The sequence below is a fragment of the Rhinolophus sinicus genome, chromosome 13, assembly GCF_057876585.1.
Source record: "Rhinolophus sinicus isolate RSI-liver-muscle chromosome 13, RSI-T2T, whole genome shotgun sequence".
Classification (NCBI taxonomy): Eukaryota; Metazoa; Chordata; class Mammalia; order Chiroptera; family Rhinolophidae; genus Rhinolophus; species Rhinolophus sinicus.
In genome coordinates, this window is record NC_142513.1 from 19,146,504 (window position 1) to 19,174,259 (window position 27,756).

The 27,756-nt window shown below is 51.4% G+C and overlaps 1 protein-coding gene across 8 annotated transcripts in view; it reads right to left on the reverse strand.

Moving 5' to 3' along the window:
• DLGAP4 (DLG associated protein 4) overlaps window positions 1-27,756 on the reverse strand; it is a 234,140-nt gene that overhangs the window by 113,440 nt on the left and 92,944 nt on the right. For all 8 annotated transcript variants that reach the window (XM_074317780.2, XM_074317784.2, XM_074317781.2 and 5 more), the window contains one exon: window positions 24,075-24,291. The gene's annotated coding sequence lies outside the window, so the exon portion shown is untranslated. The remainder of the gene's footprint in view (window positions 1-24,074; window positions 24,292-27,756) is intronic.

Genomic DNA, 27,756 nt, shown 5'->3' on the forward strand with positions numbered 1-27,756 from the left:
CCAGCCCACCCAGACTTGCCCCACCAGTCCCACTGAGCTGGGCTCTGTCTGCAGTGCCCTCCAGGAGCCCCACCATTGGAGACGTCCACTGACGGGAGGGCGCAGGGGGAACATGTCCAGGAATCCAGGCTCGCTCTGCCCTCCCAGCTCACCAAGAGGGGCTGGCCTTCCACATACCACAGCTGCCTCCCAAATGCACAGCTCTTCCCGGTTCAGCAGCCCTTTCCCCTGCCATCTTCACCCTCTAGGAGACAACGTTGTTATTATTATTTAACAGATGAGGAAGCTCATCGAAAGGAGACCTCTCCAGAGCACATGGTGAGTAGAGAGATCGGGGTTCTCACTCAGACCTCTGACCCCAGGGCCCAGGTGGCACTTTCAAGCCTCCTCAGGCCCTTGACCAGGCCACTGGTCCCCATTCAACACTCCTTCCCTGGTGTACCCCCTCCCTCTTAGGATTTTAATCACCCTTTCCACCCTGACGACTCAGCTCTCCGGTCCCACCCCAACTTCACCTCTGAGTTCTTGACCAAAACCAAGCTCCTCAGGAGGCCACACACTCCTTCCTGACCACCCCTGTGCCCCGTTCACAGCCTCGGCCATCCTGGCCTCCTCTTCCTTCCTGAGACATGGCAAGCTCTCTCCTGCCTCAGGGACCCTGCCCTCGCTGTTTCCTCCACCAGGAATGCTCTGGCCCAGACTCCCACGTGGCTGCTCCCTCCCTTCATTCAAGGCTCAGCCCCAATGTCACCTCCTCAGAGAGGCCTCCTGGACTACCTCTCTATCTAGGTGGTGGCCCTCTCTCACTCCCATGTCACCCAGGTTGGTTTTCTTCAGAGTATCTGTTCATTTATTTTGCTTATTGTCTCTTCTTTCATAGACTGAGAACCTCATGAAAGCTGGGGCTGGGTCCTGTCCATTGCAATATCACGGCGCCTGATACAGTGCCTGAAATATACTGTGTTTCCCTGAAAATAAGACCCAGCTGGACCATCAGCTCTAACGTGTCTTTTGGAGCAAAAAAAAAATTATTTTAATATAATATAAGACTGGGTCTGCATAACATAATATAATATAATACAATACCAGGTAATATAATATAATACTGGATATAATATAATATAGTGTAAGACTGAGTCTTATATTAATTTTTGTTCCAAAAGACGCGTTAGAGCTGATGGTCCAGCTAGGTCTTATTTTCGGGGAAACACGGTAGGAGGTGCTTAATAAACATACATTGAATGAATAAATGCATGAATGAATAAATGAATGAATGAATGACCAGTGACCCTGAGGATCCATTGCCACCTGGCTGCCTCGCCCCGACATGTGAACCAGGCATCTGAGACTCAACACATTTGAACTGAATTCCAGATCTCATCTGGCAGACTTGTTCCTTCCATGTCCCCACCCGAGTGGCAGCTCCTAGCACCTAAGCTGGATGCTGAGGTCCACCTGCTTCCCTTCCTGCTCCAACAGTCCCCCTTCCCCTCTGGCCCATTGCCAGGTCTAGCAGTTCTGCCTCTGGGCCTTTTCATCCCTGCTGCCTCAGCCCGGGACCTGTCAGGAGGGTCATACAGCCCAGCCCCTTCAGTCCACGCCACATGACCATGCCTCCTAACCCCTCACTGCCTCCACGGTGACCACAGCTGCAGCCCAGTAACAAGGGTCCTTTGTGACATGACTCAGGTATTTTCCCCAGCTTCCACTTCCACTATAAACCCAGGCTTCTGCCACCACGATAGCCTGGGGGCGTCAAGCCTACGGACTTCAGCAGTTCCCATTGGCAGGAGAGCCTTCCCCTCTCTGTCTGCCGGGCTGCCCACGTCCTGGCACCACGTCCCGGCTTTGCATCACCTCCTGAGACATGCCCCTGCCTGAGCGTGGCCTCTCCCTTACTCGGCAGGTGTCCACAGCAGCCTAGGCCATCCTGCCCTCAGCCTGCATCCTGCAACCAACCACTGATGAGGTTCCGACCACGTCAGACCCTGTTCTACATGCCTCACCTACATCCTCTCCTATCCTCTTCTGGAATTACAGATGAAGGCACAGAGGTTACCTGACCTGCCCAAGGTCACACAGCAACGAACAGTTAGGATTTGAACCCAGGTCCACCTGACTGTAAAACTGGATTGTGAACTCCTCAGCAGCAGGGATCCTGCCGGGCTTTCTTCCTGTGGGTCTTCCAAGCCCAATGCACAGGGATGAGCTCAAGAGCAAATGTTCCAAGGGGAAGCATCTGGATAAGAGGGAGGAAATTACAGGGAAAGAGACTTTGGCACAATCTAAGAAAAATCCCAGAGGTGTCAGGAGCTGCCTGAGGATGAACTTGAATGCAAGCACAGGGCGGAGGAGCGCTGCAGAATGCGAGGAGGGGGTACTGCCCTGGGAAGGGGTGGCATGGAAGACCTCTGAGGTCTCTAACCTACTGGGGAAGGTGGTGTTGGTACAGGGGACCTCTCAGGGGCACAACCCCAAACCCTCCCTTCCTGTCCCCCAGGCCCTGAGGCTCACCATGTGAAGTCAGAACGTTCCCGGGAGCGTTTGCAACTTCTCCAAAGGGCAGCCTTAAGCTGCCTCCCTTCCAGGGTGACCTACACTTGAATTGAGATTCTAGACAACCCAAACGGAGCACCTACAGGCACTGTGACAGGCGGAGGTGAACTGAGAGCCGGTCCTGCCCACTTGCTCACAGGGCACTGGTTATGGTGGGGACAGTGTAGCGGCTCCTCTCTGCTGGGGTGAAGCTGGGGGCTTTGAACCTCACTGAACCCCATTTCCCAGCCCATGGACTTAGGGGCCACTGTTCATTTGCAAGACAAAGAGACTGGCACTTAGAGATGGGTAGTGACTCATGGGCAGGCAGGCAGGCAGGCAGGCAGGCACCCAGTGGGAAGCTGAGCTTGCTGCCTGCCTCCAGCGCCCTGCCCCTTCCACTCAGCCAGGCTTGGAGGCTGTAGGGAACAGAGTTCCAAGTCTGGGAGGTGCAAGAGAGGGGGCAGCTCTGAAATGCAGGGGCTATGACTTCAATTGGTGACAGTAGACTGTGACGAGGGCTCTGTGGGGTGGATGTGGTTTGAAGCTTTATGGGCTTCAGAGGATGAATAGAGCTGCTCTGGCCCTGGTCCCTGGGGCTGGCTTTATCATGAAGGACACAGATTTTATAAATATCTCAGCCCTCACCGTGGATCACATGGCATGGGGAATTAGCTAGGAGGCAAATTAAGAGGAGGGGGAGGGAGGGTTTGAGCTGTGCTGGCAGCCCATTGGGGGATGCAGAGGTCATGGTCAGAGAAGGTGGGACTAAATAGCTTGTCTACTATCTGCGGCTACCCTCAGGTCACTGAGGCCAAAGCCAGGGCGTGGGGGGCAGGTGTTTGAGACAGAACCTTCGGGGCACAATCTGAGTCAGAACCACTGGCCTTTAATTTCGGGGAGAGGTGATCCTCGGCTGAGTTTCTAGCAGTTATGGGGGAGGGGCTGACCCCAACTATTCATGTCCCCGACTACCAACCGCCTGGGCCAAGATCAGAACTCGGTCTGGGGCCAGGGTCAGTGATTTAGGCCAGGATCAAAGCTGGGGCTCAGTGTGCCTAAAGGACTCCCCAGGTGGGAACTTCACCTCTTATACCCGAGTCTAACTTAGGGACAAGCCAGCTCTCTTGCAATGGCACAGAGGCCCAGGATCCAGGACTCTGCTCTGTGTTGGGGAAGGAGATGTGATCAAGAAAAGTTCAGTGAGACTAAAGCGGAGAGCACAGGAGGCATGCCCCCCCCCCCCCCCCCGCCTTCCAGGGCTGCTATTCTGTGCCTCTGTAAGTCACAACGTGGGAATCAAATATAAGGGGCACCACGTGGCAGGTAGTAGGTGGTTAGTGACCCAACAGGAGGCGAGTCAGAACCCAGAGCAGGAGCCATGGTGGGTGGGGGAGAACTAGCCTTGGTCAGGGAGGCAGAAGGCTTGGGTGTGAGGCCTGTTATGTTCCCACCTCTCTGTATGACTGCAGTTCATCCCTGCCTTCCCTGGGCCGCAGTTTTCCCATCATGGGGAGGGCAGTTGATTAACTCAAATCTCTAAGTTCCCTTTATCTGTGAGAGGCCATGATCAGATGCTCCTTCCCCAGGCAGGACCTGGTGGGGATCTCATGACCTCTGCCTTCATCTCCAGGGGTCAAGTTTTACTTGGTCTCTGAAGCCCAGGGCAGATACCACCTCCTCCATGAAGCCTTCCCCCAGCTGAAATTCACTGACACTTGGTCCAGTTTGCACACACTTCCGAGCCCCCACTGTGCCCTGCGGGAGGGTGGGTGTGGTCCTGGCTGTCTCCCCCACCAGAAGGCCAGGAGCTCAGACTCCACTACCCACCCCCTGGTGTCCTGGCCCCCAGGGCCCCACTGCACCTCAGGTCCTTTGGAGATCAGAGTTGTCGCAGCCCCACCATTCCTGTATTTAGCATGGAGTGGCACTGAAGACCTGGTGACTGCACACACCTGGACGATGAATTGCCCTCTTTTCCTTTCAGCAGCACATTGTGAGTCGTGCTACTGCTTATATTTCCCTTTTTCCTTTGTCTACTAGGAAGCTCCGAGGCAAATTTATAGCCTACGTTTAGCAAAATATAAACTGAATTATCTCATTCCGGTCTTCATTTTCTCTTCTCCTAATCCCCTACTTATTTCTTTTCCTTACTCATATAAGGGAATACAAAAAATGAGGAAGAAAAGGAACAAAGCAATGAAATGAATGGGGGAATCTTCACAGCTTAGACTCACAGCTGTAACTGATAACGAGTAGAGTTCGTATCGAGAGAGGGCTTAGCCCTGACGGCCTCAGCTAAGCCCCTGACTTGGCATTCATTATCTCCTAATAACCCCACCACTCCTATACAGGAGAGGTGGGTCTGTGCTGTGGATGGGAAAGCAGAGGCTTAGAGAACGGAAATCACTGCCCAGGACACAGGGTGGGAAAGAGCCTGGAGTTGGGACTTGAACCTTTGCTTCCCAAATCAGCCTACTTAATTAATATGCTTTCTTACACCCCCACCCCACTCCCACCCAGAATGCTGGGATCTCCAGTGTGTCCATGGTTGCAAACTCGGGCCCAGTTCCAGGCTTGACTCAATAGATATTTGTTTTCAAACTTCCCAAAGGAACTTTTAAAACAAACCCTCAGGTAGTGGCCAAATACGTATTACAAATGAGTAAGCCTGGAGCTATCAATAGCAACTCCACAGCCCCAAGGCAAAGCCAAAGCAACTTTATCCACCTGCCCGAGGAGACCTGTACAACATTGCTCACAGTGCAGTGAGTGAGAGAGGAGGGCAAGAAATAACCAGTGTCCAACAGTGGGGAAATGGGGACATAATTTTCATCCATCTATGCTGTGGAATATTATGCAGCCATGAAAAAGAGTGAAGTCTGTCTATGCACTGACCTGAAGAAAACAACAAAACTTCAAACCATAGGATACATGAAAAAAGCAGGCTACAGATCAGGGTAACTAAAGTTGGGTTCTATAATACTTATGAGAAAAGCACAGAAGGTAAAACATCTTTGCAATTGTAGAGAAAAAGATCTGGGAAGGTCTGATGATTCCCACATTTACATCTGTAACCTGGATCCCTCCCCTGAAATCCAGATTCATGCATTCAATTGCCCACTCACCATCTCCCCTTAGACATCTAACAGGCATCTCGACCGTGACGTGGCCAAACCTGCACTCTGACCCTGCAAACCGCTCTTCTCAGTCTCCCCATCCCAGCAGCTCCACCCTCCTAACTGACCAGACCAAAACCTTGAGTTCAGCCTGCCTTCTCTTTGTCACCCCACAACCAGCCCAGCAGCAAACCCTGTCAACTCAGTTTCTCAGACAGGGGAGACGACAGTGGTCTTTGCCCTGGCCAGAGCCCACTCGGGTGCTTCTTTCAACTCTGGGCACCTCTCCTGATGGGTTGGCATGGGACAGTGACCACCACAAGAGGCACGGAGAAGTAGTAATCACGGGAACAATGCTAAGAGCTCTCACTTCTTGAGCAACCCCACTATGCCCAGGACTTGTCAAGCTCTGAATCATTTGCATCTCTCATGGACCCTGGAAGGCGGAAGACCTATTGTCTCCACTTGAAAAATGAGGCACAGAGAAGTTGACTTTCTCAGAGTCACATGACTAATATGTAGGAGAGCAGGTTTTCTAACCCAGTGTGTCCAGCTCAAGCTCAGACGTGCCCCGCTGTCTGTCACGGAAGCCAAGTGGGAACATTGGCGGGAACTAGAGCTTGGGCGTTTGGGAGTCTGGGGAGAAGAGTTGAGGGGAAGGGACATGTCTGCTCTCTGAGGTCAAGGAGGAGAGATTTGTGTTCTGTGGGCGCAGGATCTGGGAAGGAAGTGTGTCATGGGGGGGCGCCAACTTCAGTTCAATGTAAGACAGTAATTTCTAATAATCAGAGCAACCCGCCCCCAAAGGAGTGGACCGCGTGGTCAAAGGGAGTCCCAGCTTCAGGGGTGTCTGACAGGGCGTCATGCGAGCATTCCATTCCTGGCAGCAAAGCAGAGTGGAAAGAGATATTAAAAAAAGAAGAAGAAGAAGATGAAGAATCAAGAAGCAGGGGAGAGAACTGTCCATCAGACATTAAACCACAGCAGACAGCTATTTGTGGTGGTTCTCAATAGCCAGGCAGGACTGACCTCCTAGGGCGCCTTCGGAAATGATGGGGGCATTTTCAGTGTAACAATGACTGGGGTGGGGGAAGGAGGGGTGCTTCTACTAGCATTGAATGCCAAGGATTGGATCAGGGCTACTAGAGATCGTACAACGAGCGGGACAGTCCAAGCCAAGACAGAAGTATCTTACCCCTAGTGCCAATATATCCCTGTTGAAAAAACAATGAGACACAGTAATGAGTGTAGAATTGGAATAGACAAAGAGATCTGTGAGACAGAACAGAGTTCCCCGAAATAGGTCCATCACTACATGGGCACTTATACATAAAACAAGGATGGTATTTCAAATCAGCGAGAAAAGGATAAACTAGTCCATTAATGCTGCTGGGACAATGGGCTTTCCGTATAAAAATAAAACTAGATACCTACTTCATACCACATGCAAAAATAAAATTTCAGGTAGACTAAAGACCTAAATATGAAACATAAGAGGAAAACAACCTTTTTAAAACTATTTGAAGGAAATACAGTGTATTTTTATAACCTTGGGTGGGAAAGGCCTTCTTAAATAAGTTGCAAAGAAGTAAAAGCCAATAAAGGGAAATATGATGTTACTACATCCCCAAATTAAACTTCTAAATGAGAAAGACACAAAATGAAAACACAAGCAACGCACATGGAGAAAATATTTGCAACGGACATAACAAGGAATAATATCCACACATAAAAACATATTTAACAAATTAATAAGAAAAAGATAAGTGACCGATAAAAAGTTGGGCAAATATGTGAAAGGGCATTTTGCAAAAGAGGCAATTCAGATGACCACTAAACATATAAGGAAGCTCAGCCTTTCTAATAGTTGGTGAAGCTAATGAACACGAGATGCTTTCGCCCAGCAGATTGGCAAAATTAAAGAGGGATAAATCAACTGATGGTGAGGTACTGAGCTAATGGGAACTCAGATATATCACCAACAGGAGCGCAAAGTGGCATAACTGCCTTGGAGAGCAATTTGGCAGAGTTTGTTAAAACAGAAAATCTTGCTTCTAGAGAAACACTAATGCACGTCCACGAGGAAGGAAGTTCACTGGAACACTGCTTATGGTGAAGAACTGGAACCATTAAAATGTCCACAAGCAGGAGGATGGACAAAACGTGTTATCAACATACAATGGAATACTGCTCAGCAGAGAAATGAGTGAACTGCAGCTACACTTGTGCTTGGCTAGATATCAAACACATGATCTGTGAAAAAAGCAAAATGCAAAGATAATTAATTTCTTATGATATAATTTATCTAAGAAAACCCTTCAAATGACTCTCCTGAGCCTGCGTTTGTGAAAGTTCCCTCTAGCTGAAAAACCTTGCAGCCAGCCCGCCTGCCTTCCCTCCCTCCTTTCCTTCATTCCCTCTCTTCTTTAGACATGCTTGCTCTGTGCGGACGGCGCTGGAGATGAGGCCATGGCCCCAAGAGGTCTCCATGCCATGAAAAGCATTCCCTATGGTTCCAGCCCCAGAATGACCTCTGACCCTAGCCCACACTAAGCCCTCACCTCAGACCTTGTGTTACAGCATCTCTCAGGGTCTGTGACATGGGGATGATTCTGTGTCCTGGCTGCACAGGCTGCTGAAAGCTTCACAGGAGAGCGTGGACGAGGCAGGCTTATGTCTCGTAAAGTACATGTGGCAGGGGCGGGTGCTATGGCTGACAGCAGCCTCAGTTTACGAGGCTGGCTGGTGGTGCTAAGTCCCCTGCTTTCCTTTCCCCCTGTTCTTCTCCATCATCTGCCATCTTTCCCTCCTTTCCTCTTTCACTTTGCTTTAGTGCCAGGCCTTGGAGCCAGGGTAAGGGGTGTGTGTGTAGGGGGGAGGGGTGCGGTTGGTGCAGCCAAATCTCTGGGCCCAGGAGCTAAGGCCTCCTGGGCTGGGCTGGGGAGTCAGCTCTCTAAGGTCCCAGGTGACCACAAGAACAGGTGGCTACCTCCTCCCTAAAGTCCAACAGCTGCCAAGGGGAGTAGTCATGATTACATCCAGGGCCTCATATGGTCACAACAGGGCCCTGGAGAGAAGGTGGCCCAGGACAGCCTAATTGGGCATGACGGCAGCCCTGTGAGGCTCACTAAGCTTGGAGCTGTTAGGGTGGCTGGTGAAGGAACAGCCAGTGCTGGCCTGGCCCCCGACCCCCACAGGGACACTTGGCTCTGGGGCTTGAGTCTGCCTGCCTGAAGATATGTCTGTCAGCTGGCACTGCCAGGTGCTGCCCCAGCCTGGCTGCCAGTCCTGCTGGGAAGTGGCACTGGTGGCTCAGGATGGCAGTTCTAGGCTCTTCTCTGTATCTTCTGATACTTGGTATGGTTCCTTGGGGGGGCTTCCCTCCATTCTCTGGGTCTTATTTCTACTAACAACAACGAACCTGTTGGCCATTTCCCACCCACTACCTATTCTGATCCTCAAAACAACCCTGCAGGGCAGCGATTCCAGTGTCTTTCTGCTCTGCTAGAGATGGAAAAACTGGCCCAGAGAGGGTAAGTGACTTCTATGAAGCCACACAGCTCACAGATGGCAGATCCAGGATTTGAATTTCAGGCCTCTTTGACACCTAGCCCCTGTTTGTGACACAACACCAATTTCTCATCTCCCTGAAGCCTAGGCCAGTGGTGAGGGGAGAGTGGCAGTGCCACAGTCCTGGGAGAGGAAAGATGCTAATGATAGCCAAATCCAGTCTGAATCCTGCTGTAGACACATCACACCCCTTCTCTGGGCTGTACCCAATGACACCCAGGATTCTTCCCAGCCTTGATGTCCAAGTCTGTGGTTTCCAATCTTTAAGGCTTTCTCAACTCCATCACTTTCTAGCTAAGTGATCTTGGGAAGTCTCCTCTCTCCTTCCATATCTGTAACAAGGAACTAGTTACTCCTCTCACTGTGCTTGTGGAGGTCGACTGCTCAGGTTTTTCAAGTGGCCAGCACAGGGCCTGGCACATAGCAGGTGCTCAGTAAATGGGCATTCTCTTGTTTTCCATACCATCCCTGAGCTTCGTGTACCCTAACTCAAATCTCGCACCTTCCAGGAAACCCCATGAGATCCTAGGAGCCTATGTTTCACAATTCCCGCATGCCTTCCTCTGTCTGTAAAACAGCCCATCCCTGCATTAGTTTACAAAGCTTGACTCCACCCATCACTTTGTGTAATGCTTACCAACAGCTTTCCTACTACGACTGAGGAAACTGAGAGATATAGAGTTCTCAGGTCACTTAAATTCTCTACACTTCAGTTTGCTCACATTTAAAACTAGTCCCTTCCAGAGAAGAGGTGTGGCCTGCTGGGGGCATACATATCAGTACCGTGCCTACAGGTTGATGTTTAGAAATAAATGGCATAATACATTAAAATTTCTTAAAAGGGTGTCTAGACAATAACATGGGCCCTCACTCTACCTCAGATATTGCTTGGATTTGCTCAATCCCAGGGCCAAAGCCTCTGACCTCCAAGCCGGGTCCCCCAAAACCCAAAGTCCTGGAAATGATTCATGAGAACTCTGAAGACAGAACCATGGACAGCACCCCCAGATGCTGGGACGGACCCAAACCCTCTCTTCAGCACCACGGACAACGCCCCTGCAATCAACACCAGGGACAGGGTGGGCCACCGCTTGTGAGCACCCAAACAGCCCCATGCCAAGGTCGCTGTCAAAATCCCCTCCTCCCACGCTGGGGTGGCACTGAAAGTCTCTTATTTCCAGCTAGTTACCTGCTCCGCTATTTGTAACTCCCAAAATGGGCCACTTCCTTTTCTCTTTCCATTTGCAGTCTTTTATTTCGAAGGCTCATTTTCCTGTTTTTCACCCAGTGATTGGGGTACCTCAGGGAGACTTTCTAGGGGTACTAGACTGGGAAAAGCCACCTCCTCAGACCAGGAGAGCCTCCCAAGCTCTCCCTTTTTTTCACTCCTGGCCTCATTTCAGAAACAAGTAGTGATCGCCTCTGGGCAGAGTGTCATGGCCAAGGTGGCAGCAAGGGACAGGCCTGCTGCCACCTCATCTCAAGGGCTGGGCTCGTGCCCTGTTCTCAAGACACTGAATAAAGAGGCAAAAGCATTTTCAGCCTGTCCCATACCATCACTCATCCCTGAGGCCATCTTTTTTTTTTTTTTTAACTTTTAAATTTATTTTAAGTGTGTTTTTCCAGGACCCATCAGCTCCAAGTCAAGTAGTTGTTTCAATCTAGTTGTGGAGGGCGCAGCTCACACTGGTCCATGTGGGGATCGAACCGGCAACCTTGTTGTTAAGAGCACCACACTCTAACCAACTGAGCTAACCGGCCGACCCGTCTGAGGCCATCTTTTAATGGCTCTTCGCTCATTTGATGATGGCTAGATTCCTGCCCTGACTGCCTCCATCTACGACCTCACTGGCCACCTGTGCGGCCTCACAGCAAACACCTTGCGCTGCCTTCTTCAAGGACGCCCAGGGCTTTAGTTCAGCAGGAACCCCAGCAAAGCCAGCCACTTAGTCCTCCTGAGACAAAAGGGAAGACGAAGTGCACAAAAACACCAGTGTCTCCCTCTGATAAATGAGAATAAGGCTACCTCCTCAGGATTGTCATAAAACAAGATGGTATGTCTAGCACCAAACCTGGGAATATAATAGGGGCTCAGTAAATGTCTGCCCCCTTCCCAACAAGGAAAATATAATGATGGCAATGATGATTACTATATGGGCCTGCTATGTGCCAGGTGCTGGGTCTAGGTTTGCAGGGTTAGGGAAGGCAAGCATTATTATACCCATTTTGTTGATAAGAAAATCAAGGCTCAGACAGGTCAAAAAATGTGCCAAACATCACAGAGCTGAGCAAGCAACAGAACCAGATCTCCACCCTCCAATTCCAGGCTGCTTCTCCATCTCCAGAAGATCTCTGATAACTACAATCATCCTTACTTCTTAGCTGGGGGACCCAGCATAGCCCATTCTCTGTTTGCTCACACCCAGTGCTGGAAGATCCATGTCCAGCTGGTTGGCTGTTCACAAGCTTTCAGGCCCAGATATTGGAGCAGCTGAGGATAGAAGTAGAGCCCAGAATCCTCACCCTCCCAGGTCCCCAGGAGATGTCAAGGGGCTCAGATGCAGTCCCTCCAATCTTTGCCACAGTTGCCTCCTCTCCTAATGTGGCAAGCTGGCAACTAGCCCACCTGCCTCCGTATGTCTACATGCGCAGTGGAGCAGGGCTCATGAAGCCCCCACCATAGTCCCCAGCATCACTGATCTCCCACACAGGGCCCCTCGTACCTATCTATCCTACAGATGGGGACACTGAGGCCCAGGGAAGGGACAGGACTTAGCCAAGGACCAAGGACACATGAACAGATGTGCTCTCAGACCTCCATCGTCTTTCTCCAGTGCTCATGCCCCTACAGCAGGGGCTCAGTGGGGGCAGGAGCCACAACACTTGTTCACTGCTGGGGCCCTAGCACCCACCTTAGGGCCTGGGCAGTAGTAATTTTCTCTCTTCACTTCCTCTTTGGGGAGGGGTGATGTGTCACCCACTTTCTCTGTCTCACCCAAAGAGCCTTCCTTGTACACAGTAGTCCCCTAATAAATATTACGTTATTTCATTCATTCCATAACGATTTTATTGAAGGCTTAATGTGTGGCAGGCATTGTTCTGGGTGGTAGGACCACAGCAGTAAGAAAAAAAGAAACAAATAAATGGACATTCCAATCCTCTTATGACACTGATTGGAATGAATCTTCCTGTTTCTCTACCCACTGTGAATGCCAAAAGGATGGGGCCTGTCCTGTCACTGCCTCCAGGACTGTATACAGTGCCCAGAACACAATATATGCTTGCTGAATGAAAGTACGAGCGAGTGAATGCAGGTAGAGCGGTACAATAAAGGCAGTCACCATTTACTGAGAGGTGGCTCTATGCCAGGTGCTAAATGTTTTACGTACATTAATTATCTCATAGAAACTTCCCAACAGCCTCTGTGAGTGGGCACTTCAAAGGGGATCCTGCTAGCCATTCTTTCCTTTTGCCCAATTAACAGAAGTGCCGAGTTAGAAGTAGTCACTTCAGCAGCTTCCCTTGAAGGGTGGCCACGTGACCACACCTGGCAAATAAGATGTAGGCAAACGTCCACTGAGTGGGGCTTCTAAGAAATCTATTGTTTTCCTGATAAGAAGGACCAAGTCAGAGAGCGTGTCATTTTTACTTTCTTTGTCCTGGAATTCAGATATAACATCTGGAGGTGGAGCTGCCATTTTGTAGCCATGAGAATGAAAGATGCATGGTAAGGATGGCAGGGATCTGGGCCCTTGATCAATGGGCTTCCGTCGTTGCTCTGGCCCTGGACTCCCTGCCTCCGGAATCTTTGTTATATGAGAAGAATAACATGCTGGGTGTTTATATGACTATTATTTTTTTTTCTATTGTTACATGCAGCCAAATGCAATTCCAACTGATCCAGTATTGTAACAAGTGAAGCTCAGAGAGGTCAAGTGATTCCCCCAAAGTCACACAGCAGGTAAACAGGTCTGAAATTGGCCTCTGGGTCTAGTGTAGGTCAGTGTATCAGCCTGAGCTCACTCTACCACCTGTGTGCTGTCATTCCCACCTGCAGATTCAGGCTTTTCCTGGGGAAGCCCTTCCCCACGCCCAGCACTTGGCTTTCCTCTAAGACTCTTTCTGACCACTCTGAGGTCTCCTCTCTGAGGACTCCATCTCCAGCTACACACAGGTCCAGATCCTCCCTTCAAAACTTGCCTGTCTCAAGTCCCAGGATTCTGTTCAGATCCCGATCCAGGGAAGTGCTCTCTCCTCTCTGCTCACCCACCTCGACCTGGTCCACAATCTCCCACTGACTGCCTCCAACAGTGAGCACAGCAGGCTCTCAATCCATCTTTGCAGACAGGTCTCCTGCTTCCCATCTCTTCCCCACCAGGGAGGGTCCTGCACCCACCACCAGAATAACCTTCCTCAAGAGCAGTTCTGACTCAACCAGCATTCCCGGCCTCCAAGATCATGCTTCTGCCACCTTCCCATGGAATTCAAGGGAATTGCCTCTTGCTGTTCCCTCTGCCCTCCGCCCTTGCACCCCAATCAGCATTTGTAGGGGCAGCTCCAACTTCAGGTCACAGAAAGGACCCCTCTGACCACCCTGCCTAGAACAAGTACCCCCCACCCCGTGCCAACCCCTCCCTCAGCCTTTAGGTCTCTGAGCACAGCTGAGAATCTTGTTAATTCACTGTTTGCATGTTTGTCATCTACACACCGCCCCCCCCCCCCAACACACACGCACCAGAACCAGTGCTTCTTGAGGGCAGGAAGCAAACCGATCTTTTCCACCAGTTCCCCAGCGCCTGGCATGAGGCCTCGTGCTCAGGCTCAATCAGAAGGTGCTGAATGAAGCTCAAACTCGCTTCCTGCTCCTTCCCGCGCCTTCCCACCACCCACTTTCTACTCCAGCCAAACAGAACTACGCGAGCTTCCCCGAACCCTCCCACCGCAGCCGGTGCCCAGAGCCTCCCCCAACGCTGCCTCCAGCCAGGCCTTCCTCTCCCTTCCGTCCATCAAAACCAAGCTGTTCTGTGTCTCATGTGCTCGGGATGTGGCTTAGATCTCAGCATCAACAGAATTCAAGCAGATGGGCATTCCAGACTCTGGCGGGGGTGAATGGAACTTTGGGACAGAGAGAGCGTGGTGTGTGTGTGTGTGTGTGTGTGTGTGTGTGTGTGTGTCGGGGGGACTGGCCACCTACACTCTACCCTGGACATGGCAGCCCCTGTATGCCCTTATTCTTGCATTTCTGCCTCTGGTTACCCCTACTTGAGCTGATTCTGAAAGGCTCCAGTAGTCCCTAAGTAGCCACAACTGTAAGAAAGCAGAAGAGGAAAAAAACCTAATATTTACTGATCTTCTATTATGTACCAGCCATTGTTCTTGGCCAAATAATAACAATGACGATGACGGTGATGGTAGGAATAGTGGCGAGTCTTTGTTGCGCACTTAGCGTGAGCCTGACACCACCCTAAGGGCTTTTAATCAGACAGGTCCTATTATCATCATCCTCATTTTACACATGAAGAAAAAGAGGCTCAGAGAGATGGAGACACCTGCCCAAGGTCACAGAGACGTAAGCAGTCTTGGACTCAGGCCTCTAATTCACAACCTGCTCCTCTTCCAACTTGAGCTGGGCAACACCCAGGTATCTTGGGGTGGGGGCAGGAGGCACTACGTTGTCTTGTAAACTCCTCCTGCCTCTGAATGCAAAGCTGGAAGCCACAAGTCCCCGACCAGGGGCTCTCCTGAGGGCAGTCTGAGCGGGTAGGACTTACCCCCACTGCAAGGCTGTAGGACAGTGCTCCAGGCCCCCAGAGAACCAGGCCTGAGGAGTCGCGGGGTGGACGGAAGGCAGTGAGCTTGGGCTCTGCTTCCCCAGGAAGGCTGAAGATTTTCCCAACAGCCAGGGCCAAATTTATCTGCCAATCCCCCGAAGAGCTGATTCCAGCGTCTGTCTGGAAATGTCAGCCCGTGTGGTTGGAGGAACGTGGGGAGAGTTTTCCTCTAAATAGCAGGAAGCATATGGGAGGCGGATGGCACCCGCCATCCCAACTTGCCAGCTCTCGCTCAAGCGGAGCTAAAAGGGGCCCAGAGGGTCTGGAATTCCTACCACCTCTGGGGGTGGGGGCGGGGTTGAAGACAGAGACAGTGGCAATAACAAGGGCAGAGAGTGGGTGCTGAAAGGCAGGCAGGCAGGAGCACCGGACTGACAGACAATCAACCTGTGGCAACTCAGATGAAAGTGACACACCCAAGAATTTAGCATAGTATCAACAACTGTAATGACTGTCAGTCGCCATGCAGGGAGCACTTTACGATGTGACAAGTGTGGGTTAAGCACTTTATTTGGATGATTTCACTTAAACTTTGCAACCGGCTCTTAGGGGCTGCTATTTCCCCCATGTTACAGATGAGGAAACAGGCTCAGAGAAGGAAAAACATGAAATCAGACACTCTGGGCTAGAAAGGACCTTCCAGATCCTCAGCTGAATCACAAATACTCTACAGACTTTTCTGTCAAGTTGTGGTGCAGCTGTTGCTTGAATACACCCAGTGATGGAGAGCTCACTACCACCCGTTAGCCCATGGGTGGAGAGCAATTTGTATCCAAAGGTTTTCCTAGTCTAAGATGGAATCGCTTTCCCGAAAACTTTTCCCCTAGGTCTGAGTGACAGACCCAGACCCTGCCTTCCCCCACAGAGACAGAAAGACAGGGAGCAAGGGCCCTCGAGGTCTCTGGTTTTCCCTCCACAGGTGACACAGCCCAGTTCCCTTGGACACCTCTGTACCCCTGCCCATGGTAACCAACGCAGCCCCTAGTCACTTATCGTGTGCCAGGCACCATGCAACGCCTGCCCCATACACAGCCTCCTCCAATCCTCCCCTCAATCCCTAAGGAGGCTCTGTCATCACCCCATTTTACAGAGGAGCAAACAGGCACCATGAAGGCAAGAGACTTGCCCCAGACATTGGGCGGGAATGTGGGAACACTGGCGGTCTCACTGGGCCGCTGCTCTAAGTCTCACGATAGGTGAAGAGGTCCCTGCTGGCCCCACCTGGGGACGCTCTCACTGCCACTTGACCCAACCTTTGCCAGGATTCACTTTGACACTGGTCCACAGAACCCCCAAGCCCCCACCAGCCCCTCTGGGATCAAACTTAATCTTCTTTCCCCCTCTGCAGCTCCCACTAAGTCCCCAAGTCCAACAAAATCTCCCCTTTAAACACTTCAGCGCCACCCTCGTGGTCCTGCCCTGCCTGCTGTCACCCCTAACTCTCACCAGCCCAATGTGAGGACCTTTCTAACACCCAGATCTGCCCCACCCTGGGCTCCCTCGGACTCTAAGGATCAAATGCAAATTCCTCGGCCCCATCGTTGAGGCCTTCCAAGCTGTGGCCTGAGCTGAACTCTCCAGCTTCTCGCCCCGACAAGCCCTCCTGCCCATGGCCTAAAGGCTTAGAGGGAGGCAGGTGAGAGCTTTGCATAGCCCAGGTTCTCTACCTGATTCACACTTCACAGTTGTTTCTCCTGAGGAGCCCCTCTTCATCCTTCAAGACTCTGCTCAGAGGGCCAGAATCAATTGGTCTGGCCCCAGAGATCCCAGAGTGATCGGCACCCCTCCTGATTTGCCATGTGTCGCTTGCATCTCTTTCCTTGGCTGAACCGTGAACTACCCCTGGGAGGAGCTACTCTAATGCTTCTTTGTAGCACAGGGCCTGGCCCAGGGTAGGTGCTAATAAATGTTTGTGGAGTGTGAGAATGAATGATTAAATGGAGACCCTGGGGCACCATGAAGTATTAGAGACAATCCATAAAACATGGCTCGTGCACGTCACAGCTTTGATGTATCAGAAACAAAAAGTGCTGCTGTCAAAATAAATAGTCACAATACATTTGATTAATGAGGACTTTGCTGGCTGCCTCCAAATTTAGAAGGACATCAGGGGACAATCTGGGCTGTTTGGAGCATCCATAAAAAAAGCTGTCCCAGTCTGAGGAGATGAAGTAACCAGGACTCACCTGAAGGGTGGAAGGAGGCCAGCAGGAGGGCCACGGAGGGGGGAGGGTAGAAGAGACCAGGTCCATGTTCCAGACCTGCCTCTAACTTGCTCTGGGTTGTTGCATAGGGGGCTTGGCCTCTTTGAACTTCCGTCTCTTGCTTGTAAAATGCAAAGGGCATTTGGAAAACTGATGGAGGCAGATGTGTGTCCGTCCCAAGACCTCAGCACTCCCTCTGCTGTCAGGTCGTTACGCTTCTTCCCACACACCTGCCCACCCTTCTCCATTCAAGCTCCCAGCAGGGTATGCAGACACCCAGGGCTCCCTGGTCTTGGGACCCTCTGGCCTGAAAATGCAGGCCCCTGCTAGCCCTCCTGGCAGGTCATTTGGGAGAGAGACCTTGGTGGCAGGTGTGTGGGAAGTATTCTAGGTGTGCCTCAGGCAGTGGCAAGATTATGGACTTGATCCCGTGAAGGAGCTTTCTAACCAGCGGTGGAGGGAATAGAGAGTGAGCCCCGCATCTCGAGGTATGCAAGCAGTGGCTGACACCTCGCGACTAGGAATTCTGACCCAGGGTGGAAAAGAATTTAGAGCAGTCGCTATAGAAGACCCCCTTGAGGGACCACTGGGTCTCTTCTCTCCTTCCCGAGGTGGGACCTTGACCTGACTCCTCCAAGGCTGGGCTCTCAGTACCAGCCAGACTGAGCTTGCTCACACTTCTCTCCTCCCACAATATCCCTCAAAGATTCCCCACTGTCTTCAAGATCAAGTCCAAGCTCTTATTCTGGCATCAAGGCCCCTGTGGTCTGAGCCTGTCGCTGTGTATCCACTGGTTGTTCCCCCTACCACATGTCTCAGGGCCCTTGACATGTTTCTCCTTCCTGTGCTCTTTTTGACTACTCAGCTTAGGTGTCACCTTCTCCAGGAAGCCTTCCTTGCTCCCATGCTGGCCTTGTGTTCCCTCAGCCGCTGTATGCACACCCACATCTGTGGTGAATCATCTGTGGGATCCTCTCACTCTCCCCAGAACTGCAAGACCCTTGGGGGCCAGTACAGCTCCCTCTCAGGCCCAGCACAGGCCCTGACAGAGAGGACGATGTCTGTTGAGCTGGACTGGCACTTCAGAGATTCTGATATCCTGATTTTAAGTCTCAAGCTGCCTCAGTGAGCTTCTGACTGTAAGATCTGGGCTCAGCACTCCTTTCATTAGTTGTACTGTTTTTTATGATTATGAAAGTCATGTATCTTGGGAAATTCAGGTTAATATAGGACAGGGAGTTTGCTGTGTTTGGCCACTGTTTAGCCTACTTTTAGGTCCCAACCTATGTTTTTGTTTTTGTTTGGGGGAGCTACCTTTTCCCACTCTCCACTGGTGACGTTCCAGTGGTGCTGACTCCATCCCCAGCTGGGGGCACAGGCAGTGCATAGGTCCAGGCTGCCAACCAGAGCCATGGAGTGAGGGGTGGGCACACCCACAAATTTGACAAATCAATGCAGGACTTCGTTGCAGGACTTGTGTTTGAGCTATCTGGGAGGAAGTCTGCATATTTCCCTGGACAGGCATCTTAGCTCCTGTATGAGAGAGCCCTGTAAAAACGTGGGAACAACCCAGAGGAACAGGGCTGAAAATGGTGAGAGAAATTGGGTCCTGGTGACAGTGTCGGAGGCCCTGGATCCAGCTGAGCCTGAAGTTGTTACTTCTAGACATTACACTTCTAAGCCAATCAATTTCATTTCTGTTCAAGCCAGTGTGGGTTAGGTTTTCTGTCACTTGTACGTGAAAAGCACCAGAATGATACAAGCATATCTCACCATCCCGAGGAAACCCCTCCGAACAGTGTGATGGTGGTTCTGGGTGTTTCTCTGGGCAGAAGCATGCATATGTTTATATAGTTTTCCTAACAAAAATGAGATCATACAATATACACCATTTTGTAACCTCCTATTTTTTCCCCTCAACAGTGCACCACGGACGTGTTTCCATGTCAACAGTATAGATCCACGGCACTGTTTCCACAGCCACTGAGAACACCATTGTCTGGCTGGACCGCAATTTATTGAACCATCTCTCGCTCATAGATAATTGGGGAGTTTCTAATTTATCACTGTCATCAAGAAAGTGCAGTGAACTTACTTGTAAAATGCCTATATTTGCTCTTGCTGGATTATTTATAACTAAGATTCCAAGAGTTTGACTTCACGAGTGTATGTTTCTCTGTCTGAGATTTCAGATTCTCTCGGTGTCTGTGAGGTAGTATCTGTTTTTCCCGGAAAGTTTAGTGGTTATCAAAAACAAGCAAATCCAGGGCCAGGGGGTCCCCATAACAGCATCTCTGGTGAGAGGGCTCATTAGGATTGCAAGTCAGTTAGTGGGGAAGTGCTGGGGCTCGGGGTGGCGGCAGTCCTGGCCTGGGGTCCAGCGGCCGTGTACACCCAGCTGACCTGTCCAGCGACCTGGGCCTCATCCTCCAACTGGATGTGACTCTCAGTAACTAAGAGGAGAGGCAAGCCTGGGGGAAAGTCAGCACGGAGAGCCCAGGCAGGACATGAAAGCACATAGTAGGTGTCACCTACTGGCGGTCACGATGGTAACAGCAGCAGCTACTGGTGACGCAACACTGATGGTTCTAGCCCTCCACATGTGTTAACTCACTAAAGCCCCCAAACCACCCTCGGACGCTATTCTTGTCTCTTGTTTCACAGAAGGGAAAACTCAGACTCAGAGAGGGCGAGTGGCTTGTCCCAGGTCACACAGGCAAGAAGTGCTACCCCTGAGGTACGCGGATTCCCCGGCTCACACCTTATCCCACTTTACTGGAGGAGGTCGCAGGAGAGGAGCGCCGCCCCAGGCAGGACTGCGGAAGTCCTGCAACTCCTGTTCGTCCTCCCAGGTCCTGACACTCAGGAAAGACCCCAAACCCAGACAGGTATAAAGACGACACTGCTCTCCCATGCCCCAAGCCCCAGAAGAAACCACTGGGAACGGTTTTCAGAAACACACACTGTTCTTACAAAAATGATGTCATGCCACCTATGCTGTTTTATAACCTCTCCCTTTTCAACTCTCCAACACCCTATGAAGTTCTTTCTGCAACGGGAAATTTAGACCATGGCCCCATTTCCAACAGCTGCAGTGGGTGCCACTGTCTGGCTGCAGTAAATGGATTTAACTAAGCCCCTGGTGACATCCAAATGGATTCCCGATTGTCCTTCTACTTATCAATAATGCTACAGTGAACACTGTCCAGCGTGGCTGGATCCCTGTCACCTTTCAGGTCCCGGCTCGAATGCCACCTTCTTAGAGAAGCTTTCTCAGACCGCCCCATGGCGTGTAGGGTCCCCTACCCTGTTAGTCTTCATAACGTCCCCACGCTCATTTCCTTCACTGCACAGATGCAGTCTCTGCTTATTCCGTTTATTTATTTGGGTAGTTGTTTAATATTTGTCTCTCCCCTAGGCCATGTGCTCTCTGAGGGGCAGACAGCAGGGATTAGCACTCGATAAATGTCCTGGGAATGCAGGAATGCCTCTGGGGCTGGTGCTGTTTGCAGAGCAGACGCCCCTGCTTCAGGGCTTGGAGACACCTCTGCATGCCACCATCCCCAGCGCCAGTTCAGGGACCCACAGATCTGCCTTAAAACTCGATTCCAGTCAGGGATTGCTTGGAGCTTCCATGCCAGGTGCCAGCCCTGACAGAAACCCAGCTCCGAGCAGTGCTTGCTGAACACAGGAGACAGGGCAGTGGAGACTGGGAGAGTGGGCAGGGCAGCTCCACTACTCATTGGCTGTGTGGCCTTGGGCCAGTCGCTTCCTCTCGCAAGGCCTTAATCTCCTCATCTGTAAAATGGGGCCAGTACCACTGATCTCACGGGGTTGTTCTGAAGACTAAGGAAGATAATGGCTGTGTTTAGCACATAGTAGGTCCTCAGGAAACAGCAGTTTGGCCTCACATGCAGTTAGTTCAGAGGCTGGGTCTGATCGTCTCACCTTGAATGATTCCTGGCCGCCTCCCCTGGCCTCCTCCGCGGGTCTGTTCCAGTCCTATCCTTTAACACTTGTTAAGTGGCAAAATGCGTTGCTCTGACCCCTTGTCTCATCCACTGCCTCTGCCCACAGAAACCTGCCTGGCCTCCCAAACCTTAAGAATGCAAGAGCCACTCACAGGTGTCTCAGGAACAAATGGAAGAATCCCTGCCCTTTGGGGGGAGTTTCTTGGCCCCCAATCCTCCAACACGGGACAGTGATGCCAGCCTGAGTCAGCCTGTTTAGCTTCTCATCCCATCTCCCCCACCTGAGCTTTGAGCGCATGGCAAATAACTACCTCTCTAAGCCTCACTTTCCTCTTCTGTAAAATGGGAAGAATAAAATCCATGAGGATTCAATGAGATAAGCCAAAATGCTTAGCAAGAGCCTGGCCTTCAGTATATGCTCAATAAATATGAACTATTATTGTTATAATTGCTTTTTAGTCTTTTCACTGTGAAATATAATACATAGAGGGAAGTACATAAAACAAAGATGTTTACTGCAATAAACTATCATGAAACAAAGAGTTGTGTAACCACCCCCTGGGCCAATGAAAAGAACACTGCCAGCCCCTTAGGAACCTTTCCTGCCCCTCCCAATCATTATAACCTCTTCCCTTCACAAAGGTAATCCTTTTCGGACTTTTATAGTACTGCTAGAATTATTAATAATAATAAGCAAGTGAAAAGAAATAAGAGTGTGGCTACCCTGCCCCGACCCAGACGGGCTCCCGGACCCCTGTCTGTCTCTGCCCTGGGCACAGAGACTCCCCGTCCAATTTCCGGACTTCGGCTACGGCTGTTCTTTAAATAACCAGCTTGTTAGCAAAATAGCAGCAGTAACACCTCCCTCGCTGCCGCCCAGTCCTCCATCTTTCTGTGCAACGCTGACGGCTGCTCTCCCAGCTCCTGCCAAGGAATCCCGTTCTATGTCACTGAGCCACACATGCCAGGGGCTGCCAGCTACGCTGTGTTCTCAGTGGCCATATCCTTCCCGTCTGGCTGTGCCCTGGCCTGGGGGTGAGGGGGTAAGGTGGGCACTGAATGGCAGGCATTTTCAGGAAAGACTGGGAAGTTGACAGCTGAGTCCTCTCCCCCAGACCCATAGCGCAATCTCCGCATCAGCCTCCCACAGGGTCATCGGGAGTTTAACTGAGATGATGAGGATAAGGGAGCACTTAGTACAATGCGAAGCACATAACGATCGCTCAAGAAATGCTCACACTTATTCAGGTTGCTCCTGTTACATATTTAGTCTCTGGGGAGGACAGGCTCCCCGGGGAGGACAGGACGCAGGGTCGAGGGCACAACCAGGAGTTTGCAAAGGATTAAATCCCACAGACACAGTTTTCAAACCGAGATGTCCTCATCACTTCTTTTCCTGGGAAAGCTTCTCAGCCAAATGCGACTGCTGTCTACGGTCCCTACGACAAGCCAGGGGACAGACCAGGGTTGCTGGGCTGGGGGCAGCTCATTAACAGCTCTTTTCATGGTTCTTAATGATAAGGCTGGCACCACATGAGTGTGTGGCTCCTCGTTCTTGAAAAAGCACTTCTACTTTCATTATCTACAACGAAGGAAGTTCATGGGGTTTTTCTTATCCTTGACATTTGCATATTATACATATTCACGAGTCTTTTCCCTTCTCATAACCATCCCATCAGGGAGGCTGGGCACTGTTGGCAGATGAGAGAATTGAGACCAGAGGGGCTGGCCACCCTGCTGAAGGCCTGAGCTGACGGCATGCTCTCTGGGGTCCGCAGGGACCAGCAGCTAAAAGCCCCTGAGTAGCTCATGGGTCCTAATGCAGTCTGGGTGGAGGGAGGTGACAGAGCCTTTCCTCTTCTCCTTCCTTCCTTCCTCTCACAACTATTTACCATGTGCCCACTACATGCCAGGCACCGTGCCAGCTGCTGGCTGTCCAGTCGGGGGATGGAGCAGTTATTTCTCACCTGTGGGGAGCTAAGGCCACATGAGGAGGCCTTAGCTCCCCACAGGTGAGAAATAACTGATCGTAAACCAATGGTGCCATGTAGCGCTGAGTACTTGCTGGGTGACGCCGGGCAAGCCGCTTGAGCCCCTTGGCTTCCTTGTCCGTGAACTAGACTAGTCATGCCTGCGTGGCCCCGGGAGGTGGTGGTCGGATGAGATGCAGGAACAAGGTGAGTGTCAGGTGCCACGCTGGCACCGAGTGGGGGCATGCCGTTAGGATCATAGTTGGGGGGAATACGATGGGATCAGGGTTGGGGTGGGGTGGGCAGGGGCAGGCTGCAGAATTCTCAAGTGGGTGGTCAGGGATGCTGATGGGCCCTGCACCTCATACCATGTTGGCGTTAGGCCAGGAGGGAACTAGATGAGTATGAGTGGGGCAGGCTGGAGGGACAGGAGCAACAGGGCTCCCCCAGATTCAGGAACTCTGATGGCCTCACCTGAGCCCCAGCATGGCTCACCACTCCCCTTCCCTTCCTGAGCCTCTGTCACCAGCTGCCCCAACTCCTTGGGGGTGGCAAGGGCTGGCCTTTGAGGTGGACAGACCAGGGCTTGCTGTGTATCCTCAGGCAAGTGGCTGCCCCTCTCTGACACTGTTTCCTCTGTAAAAAGGGCGTAATCACCATGCCCACCTTTTGGTTTGTTGGGAGGACTGCATAAGACAAGCAATTAAACTATAAATTGAACCCAGACATATAAAAACTCTCACTGAGATCCCTTCTCCAGCATGTGGGCGCCACTGGGTGGGAAAGCTGGGCATTTCCCAACTGTGCCAAGCATGGGTGGGCGGGTGAGCTGCCCTGATTCCGTGTGCCCAGGCCGGCGGACGTAGCTACTTACCAACCAGGGAGCTACGTGCAGAGGGAAAATAGGAACCAGTCGGGAACCAGCAGGCGTCACCTCGGGAGCGGGCGCTGGACTTAGGGCTGGCACACACATTCCTCCGAGCACGTAATCAGAGATGCTGGCAGCAAGCAGCGTGCGACAGGGACCCTCCAGTGCCCAGAGTGACCACGTTCTGACCACCAGGCACCCAGGAGAGAAGAGGTACCAGTGCCTGCAGGAATGTGGGAGAATGTCAGTTAGTAGGCCCCCAGGACGATCTTCCACCTTTAGACCCTGGACTGGCCCTCGGGGTGCTGGGGCGGGAGACAGCATGCAGCAACCAGAGAAACCTAAGTGTTTGTACAACACTACATTTTCCAAAGCACGATGGCACCCCTGCTCGTGTGAGCCCCACATTGTTTTTCAGAGGCTATCTGCATGTCATGCATATTTACAATGCCTTTCCCACCACCCACAGAATCCCCACAGCAGCTGGGAAGCTGGGTTCCAAAGGCTCCAGTCTTCCCTGTCTTGCTTCTCCCTCCTTTTCCCTGGATGGGGGCAGTCAGGAAAGCCACACAGTTCTGAGTTCTGATCCCAGCTTAGCCCCTCACTCGATGAACAACACTGGGCAGGCAGCTGCCCTGTTCTGAGCCTCAGTTTCCCTACTTGTCAAATGGGAATAAGAGTGCCTCCTTGGAGTGCTGCCGTGAGGATTACAAAGATAATGCAGATAGAATACTTGGCACAAAGCATGTGCCTGATAAAGATCGTTCAGAGAGGCTCTGCCCATGTCCCCTGCACTCAGAGCAGGAGGCCCTTCATTGCATCACACCCCCCGCCATCACCTCCCACATAACACGTCTTGTGCAAGAGGCAAAGAGAAGCCAGGTGTCCCTCTCCACCCACCTCTCCTGAACAGGTGCCACGGCTCCGCTTGGATCTTTACATCAGCAGGAACGCGGCCCTCCTGGGAGAAGACAAGGGCTCCTCTATTCCACGCCCCCCTCCCAGGAGCCTCTTGGCCGCCTTGGAGGCGTTAGTGGAAACCCCCAGCCCTCCACCCTCTCATTCTACAGGTGGAGAAACTGAGACACAGTGGAAACCAAGCTGATGTGGAGGCACAGAATCCAAGAGGGTGGGTCAGGATCTGAGCCCAGGATCCACCTCTCAGCCCCGGGAGGGGAGGTACAGGGGTCAGTTCATATGAGGAATATGGAGAAAGGGGCCATGATGGTGGGGGAGGGTCACCTTTCTCTCCAGGTTACCCCACGGTCCTGGAAAGCGCTCACACCTCTAACCTCTCTGTATCCAAGCCTGTAACAGGTTTCCCTGCATTCCCTCTTCCCCACAGCCCTATAATGTTATCCCTATTTTTCAAAGGGAGAAATTGAGGCTCAGGGAGCTTCAGTAATTACCCAGGCAAAGCAAACACAAACACTGAGGAAGAGGCGGGGCATCCAATTCCAACACCTCACACTTAACCTCATGCTGCTCTACCTCAGCCCCCCCAGCCCCAGGGAAAATCACCAACCAAAACAAACAGGCAAAACCTTCTGGACAAAAAGTGTTTAAGTAGCAGGAAAAGAAAATACCAAACTCCAAAAAATTCTGAATTAGTGGGCACAAATTCTTAAAGATGCATAAAAGATTTCAGATGTACCGTGGGGCGTGAAAATTGCTAGGGCATAAAAATCCAGTGCTTGGGAGGATACGTTCCCAACCAAGTTGTCACTTTTAGCCAAAATTAGCCGGATCCCAAAGATGAAGGAAAAGAGGTGACAACAGAGGGAGGTGTCCTGTGCAGGGCAGTGGGGCAATAGCTCTGATCTGGGGGTCCTGTGACTCATCGGGAGTCCCCCCACTTCCTTGCTGGGGGACCGGAACAAGTCTCCTCCACAATTCCCCACTTTCCAACAGGTGGGAGAAGCACACAAGGCAGTCTGTTAGGTCCCTGCCAGCTCTGATGGTATTTAAGATTTTGGGGACTTCCAACATGGATGAACCCTGAGAACATTATGTGAAATGGAAGAAGCCACAGAGACCACAGTGTATGATCTCACTTCTATGAAATGTCCACAACAGGCAATTCTGCAGGGACAGAAAGCAGATCAGTGGTTGCCAGTGGGAGGACTGGGGGGGAAGGGGTGACAGCTAAGGGGTTCGTGGTTTCCTTTTAGGATAATGAAAATGTTCAACATGGATTGTGGTGATGGATGCACAACTCTGAATATAGTAAAAACCACTGAATTGTACACTTTAAAAGAATGAATGGTATGGTAGGTGACTTCTATCTCAATAGATCTGTTACAACAATCCAACACTAGAAAAGAAGATTTTTTGACTTCCAAATGGGCAGCTGTCTTCTGGGACTCTGTGGTCCCCGCGAGGTTCTTCTGCTATGGTCTGGGAAACCAGGGAGCATTGCCCAAGAAGCCCCCCATGTCCCTCCAGACCCTCTATCCCAGAAGCCTTTGCACTTCATGTTCATCTCCTCCAGGAAACCCTCCCTGATCTCCCAGCTAGAAAGGTCCTCTGTTACTGGCGCCTAGGGCTCCCCCGGTTTCTTCTTTTAGCCACTTTCATGCTGATGTGAGGAACTTTCCATGATTATTGGTTGATGGTGCCTCCTCCATCAGACTGGGAGCTCCATGAGGACAGGGACCATCATCATTGGTCATCGTTGTCAACACTTAGGGCAGTGCCCGGCACACAGTAGGTGCTCCAGAAATGTTTGCTGATGGAATGAATGAATCACAGTTCCAAACTTTACGATATACACTTGGTTTCTGGTCCTGGCTCCACCATGTTCTGGCCGAGTGATACTGGGCAAGTCACGCAACCTATGAGAGTCTCAACACCTACTTCAGAGAGAAGCCAGGGGACTAAAAGGGATAATAGACAGGGAAAGTACTTTACGAAGTGGCCCCTCCCACAGCTGCCCCTATCTCGGTCAGTGGAGCCCCGTCCCTTGCAGCTACGCAGGTCCAAGCCCTGGAGTCATCCTTGACGCCTCTCTTTCCTTCACCCGCCACATCCGAGTCGTCAGCAGCTCCTCCTGGATCCACCTTCACAATGTATCAAGAAGCTGATGGACGACCTGCACTGCGACCCCACCGTGGACTGAGCCATCGCCGTCCCTTCCCTGGATTATTCATATCTGCTCATCTCCTGCCTTTGCTCCTGACACAGAATCCAGAGGAATCAGGTTCAAATGCAGGTCAGATCCTGGCCCTCATCTGCTCTAAACCCTCCAGGGACTCACTTCACCTCAAGTGAATGCTGATGGCGCTCTATAGAAGACACAGGTGGCCCCTCCCCCACCTCCAATTCTCCCCTTTACTCTCTTACTCCCTTTGTCCCAGCTACACTGGCCTCCGTACTGGGCCCTAAATATGCATCTGGGCTCCTGCCTCAGGACCTTTGCACTTGCTCTTCCTCTGCCTGGAATGTTGGCTGCCCAGACCTGTGAGCCTTACCCCCCCACTCCCTTCAGATCTTTGCTGAGACCTGACCTTATCAATGAGAGGTATTCAGACTCTTAACTGGAGGGTATGGGCTCCATGTAAAATCCAGGCTCTGCCAGTTACATAGTTGAGTGACCTTGGGCAAGTTTCTTAACATCTCTGTGACTCAGTTGCTCATTTCTAAAATGGGACTCATGATAACACCTTCCTCATAGGGTTGTTGTAAAGCT